Raw genomic sequence first — 5462 nt, 5'->3', positions numbered from 1 at the left:
AGGTTAGGGTAAGTAAGGGTTAGGGTTAGGTGTCTCAGCCTCCAGTATTTATGCTGCAGTAGTTTATGTGTCAGGGGGCTAGGGTCAGTCTGTTACATCTGGAGTATTTCTCTTGTCTTATCCGGTGTCCTGTGTGAATTTAAATATGCTCTCTCTAATTCTCGCTTTCTCTCTTTCTTTCTTTCTCTCGGAGGACCTGAGCCCTAGGACCATGCCTCAGGACTACCTGGCATGATGACTCCTTGCTGTCCCCAGTCCACCTGGCCATGCTGCTGCTCCAGTTTCAACTGTTCTGCCTGCGGCTATGGAACCCTGACCTGTTCACCGGACGTGCTTGTTGCACCCTCGACAACTACTATGATTATTATTATTTGACCATGCTGGTTATTTATGAACATTTTAACATCTTGACCATGTTCTGTTATAATATCCACCCGGCACAGCCAGAAGAGGACTGGCCACCCCTCATAGCCTGGTTCCTCTCTAGGTTTCTTCCTAGGTTTTTGGCCTTTCTAGGGAGTTTTTCCTAGGGAGTTTTTCCTAGCCACTGTGCTTCTTTCACATGCATTGCTTGCTGTTTGGGGTTTTAGGCTGGGTTTCTGTACAGCACTTTGAGATATCAGCTGATGTACGAAGGGCTATATAAATAAATTTGATTTGATTTTGATTTGATTTGGTTAGGGTTAGTGTTAGGGTTAGTGTTAAGTTAGGTTAGGGTTAGTGTAAAGTTAAGGTCAGTGTTAAGTAAGGGTTAGGGTTAGTGTAAAGTTAGGGTTAAGGTTAGTGTTAAGTTAGGGTTAGAGTTAAGTTAGGGTTAGGGTTAGTGTTAAGTTAGGGTTAAGGTTAAGTTAGGGTTAGAGTTAAGTTAGGTTTAAGTTATGGTTAGGCTAACACACACCACAGCAATGACAGTCTCCTCTCCCCTCCATTCCACTGCAGGACCAACGAGGAAGAGAAGATACAAGATAAAAGACTTGTAAAGAAAGGTGTTTTCAATAAGTTCTCTGTTCGGAGTTAGGTACACATCTGGGTGAGAGAGGGGCCTCAACTCTGTCTCTGCTCTGCCCTGAGGGGATAGAATCGCGGTGTACATGCGGGTGTATGTCGTGTGTGTGGTTATATGTGTGCAAGACTGTGCATTATTGTGTTTGTGTGTGAGTGCATGCTTGTCTGTATGTGTGTGTGTGTGTGTGTGTGTGTGTGTGTGTGTGTTTGCGTGTGAATGTGTTTGTGAGTGTGTGTGTGTGTGTGTGTGTGTGTGTGTGTGTGTGTGTGTGTGTGTGTGTGTGTGTGTGTGTGTGTGTGTGTGTGTGTGTGTGTGTGTGTGTGTGTGTATGTGGTATAGCTGGCAGACTGAATGAAGATGTATAGCCCCCTAGGGAAGGCCAGACGTGGAAGTGGAGGATAATGGATTAGTTGTAGATACTGTAGAAGTTCAGATCGGTCAGACTCCTGGAGCAGAAAAACGCCCCCCATTTATTTGACGCATTAAACCTCATTGGCTATTGGCCACCCACGGACTACTTACTAAATATATTCAGAGATAACCGGCCCTGGGCTTGGTCATTCGGCTCTTTGTGTGTGTGTGTGTGTGTGTGTGTGTGTGTGTGTGTGTGTAGCTAGGTCATTCAGAAAAGTATTCAGACCCCTTGACTTTTTCCATATTTTGTTACGTTGTAGCCTTATTTTAAATTATATAAAAAATAAAATGTTCCTTCATCAATTAACACAGAATAGCCCATAATGACAAAGTGAATACAGGTTTATAGATTTTTTTCCAAATGTAAAAATAAAAAAAATAAAAAAAACAGAAATACTTTATTTACATAAGTATTCATACCCTTTGCTATGAGACTAGAAATTGAGCTCAGGTGCATTCTGTTTCCATTGATCATCCTTGAGATGTTTCTACAACTTGGTAAATGTAACTAATTGGACATGACTTGGAAAGGCACACACCTGTCTATAAGAGGTTGAAGGAATTATCCGTAAAGCTCCGAGACACTATTGAGTCGTGGCACAGATCTGGGGAAGGGTACCAACAAAATACTGCAGCATTGAAGGTCCAACATCAAGGCAAAGGGTGGCTATTTGAAGAATCTCAAATATAAACTACATTTTGATTTGTTTAACACTTTTTTGGTTACTACATGATTCCATATGTGTTATTTCATAGTTTTGATGTCTTCACTATTATTCTACAATGTAGAAAATAGTCAAAATGAAGAAAAACCCTTGAATAAGTAGGTGTTCTAAAACTAGTATACATACATACATACATACATACATACAGACATACAGACAGACAGACAGACAGACAGACAGACAGACATGTCTGTCTGTCTGTCTGTCTGTCTGTCTGTCTGTCTGTCTGTCTGTCTGTCTGTCTGTCTGTCTGTCTGTCTGTCTGTGGATAAGTCCCTCATACCCCCTCACTGACAAATGGCTTAATCTCTGTGTGTGTATGTGTGTGTATGTGTGTGTATGTGTGTGTGTGTGTGTGTGTGTGTGTGTGTGTGTGTGTGTGTGTGTGTGTGTGTGTGTGTGTGTGTGTGTGTGTGTGTGTGTGTGTGTGTGTGTGTGTATGTGCGTGTGCTCGTGCGTGTTCGCATGTCTGCAACAAGTTGAACAGGTGTTCCTCTGTTCTGGTGAACCCAGAAAGGCCGGAGCTCCAGTCGGAGAGAAAAACAACAGGATCTCTCCCACCCCACAAATCCACACATTAACAGCGAGTGCCGGAGAGTTAACCAAACCTTTGAGATGGCTCTGCTGATTACTGATTGGCTGATCGAGGAGTAGGAGGAGGAGGGGGGGTTCTAACTTCTAACCCTCCCCCTCACAGCCAGGTCACCCGTGTTAAGTCAATTTTCGACGTCCAGCCATGTCTGAGGACGTTGAGAGATGACGTTGAAAACGGGCACTAGGGGCGACAGTGGGTGCTGTTTCCTTCAAGTAGGTTTCGGTTTTTGTTAGGGAGTTGTGGTCGGGGTGGATGGATGGGCGTCGGCATCTGCCTCTGATTCCAAAGGTTGCAAGTTTCTATCCAGCGATAGAAAGTTGTTTTTGAGATTTTTGTTTTAAGCATATTCCAAACTTTTTTTTAAAAATGTAACCTTTATTTAACTAGGCAAGTCAGTTTAAGAACAAATTCTTATTTACAATGATGGCATACCCGGACGACGCTGGGAATTTACTAAATTACTCACGATAAACGTTCACAAAAAGCATAACAATTATTTTAAGAATTATAGATACAGAACTCCTCTATGCACTTGATATGTCCGATTTTAAAATAGCTTTTCGGTGAAAGCACATTTTGCAATATTCTCAGTAGATAGCCCGGCATCACAGGGCTAGCTATTTAGACACCCAGCAAGTTTAGCACTCAGAAAAGTCACATTTACTATAAGAAAAATGTTATTACCTTTGCTGTCTTCGTCAGAATGCACTCCCAGGACTTCTACTTCAATAACAAATGTTGGTTTGGTTCAAAATAATCCATAGTTATATCCAAACAGCAGCGTTTTGTTCGTGCGTTCAAGACACTATCGGAAAGGGTAAATAAGGGTGACGAGCATGGCGCCATTCGTGACAAAAAAATTATAAATATTCCATTACCGTACTTCGAAGCATGTCAACCGCTGTTTAAAATCAATTTTTATGCCATTTTTCTCATAAAAAAGCGATAATATTCCGACCGGGAATCTGCGTTTAGGTAAACAGACAAAAGAAAATAAAGCATTCGGTCGACTCGGGCACGCGCCTAAGCCCATAGTACTCTGTTCGGCCACTTGCCAAAAGCGATAATGTGTTTCAGCCAGAGCCTTCCTCGATATCGTTCAGCTTTTTCCCGGGCTCTGAGAGCCATGGGAGCGGTAGGAAGTGTCACGTTAGAGCAAAGATCCTCAGTCTTCAATAAAAAGAGCCAAGATGAAACACCACTTGTCAGACAGGCCACTTCCTGCATGGAATCTTCTCAGGTTTTGGCCTGCCATTTGAGTTCTGTTATACTCACAGACACCATTCAAACAGTTTTAGAAACTTTAGGGTGTTTTCTATCCAGAGCCAATAATTATATGCATATTCTAGTTTCTGGGCAGTAGTAATAACCAGATTAAATCGGGTACGTTAATGAGAGTCTTGTCTTTAAAATGGTGTAAAATAGTCATATGTTTGAAAAATTGAAGTCTTTGCATTTTTGAGGTATTTGAATAACGTGCCACGGGATTACACTGGCTGTTGAGTAGGTGGGACGCTTGCGTCCCACCTAGCCCATAGAGGTTAAGGGTAATTTCCTATTGAGCCGACATATGCAGCATTTATCATGAAGTCGGTCTCTGCAAAAGCGGTAACGTTGCCTTTAAAAGGTGCATATCCCGAAAACGGGCTGATTGTATTGAATCCCGGCCACAGCGACATAGAGGGCTTTACAGGAACAAGCCAGAGGACCGTTTCATTTCTTAGAGTTAAGACGAAGGATTCAGCTATTGAGAAATAAAATGGAGGCGACTTGGGGTTGACCTTTTCAATTGTTACTGTGCAGGTGGCTCTCTACTCCAAGCTGTCACTAAACAGGAACCACAAACTCGCTGAATTATTGAGGAGCCAAGCCCTTCTGGTCTTAAAGCAGATACACACAGTCACTCATCATGAGTACCAAAACCTAACTAACAACCTCAGCATTGAGGGGAATAAAAAACCAATACAAGATTGGTTTTGCCTTGTCGATTATATTGAATAAGGTTATATGTACTGAAGGCCCTGATCACAGCAGTTGTCAATATTTCATGAAAAAAAAAATGTATATATAACCAAACATGCAGCAGACAATATAGAGCCAGACAGGCTGTCCAGTCCAGAACATCGATGTCTGCTCTCTCAACTCTACTCTACTCTCTACTCTACACTCTCTGTCTAAAAGCTGGGATCAATTGGGTGAGAAGAATCCATCAGGATCATCTTGTTTATCCGACTCAACGGCTTAAAGTTACCTCACTGTTACTGGAATGCTTTGCACACACACACACACACACACACACACACACACACACACACACACACACACACACACACACACACACACACACACATACATATGTGCATACAAGTGCACGCACACACACAGGAATGAGTAGCCATTACAACAGTGGGTCTTAGCAGTGCCTTGGTTGTTTACATAGAAGGTAATGTAATGTAATGTCGTATAGTCTTTGTTATGTGTCAGACAATTAGACCAGACCCCTCCAGCCCACACAAACCCTAATCCACACACAATGGGGGAGATAATCAATGGCCAACATTCACAGCTAGCGGTCTCAGAAACAATGTCGGCAGTGGCGAAAGCATGTGAAAAGTGAAGGCCCAAAATAATATGATTAGCTATAATTTCTTCTGTTCTCATAATCTAACAAATGATAAATAATCCCCCAAAAATTAAATAAAGAATTATGTACTAATTATCA

Source organism: Salmo salar, chromosome 15, assembly GCF_965601325.2.
Source record: "Salmo salar chromosome 15, fSalSal1, whole genome shotgun sequence".
In the NCBI taxonomy this organism is placed as follows: domain Eukaryota; kingdom Metazoa; phylum Chordata; class Actinopteri; order Salmoniformes; family Salmonidae; genus Salmo; species Salmo salar.
This window is presented reverse-complemented; position numbering follows the sequence as displayed.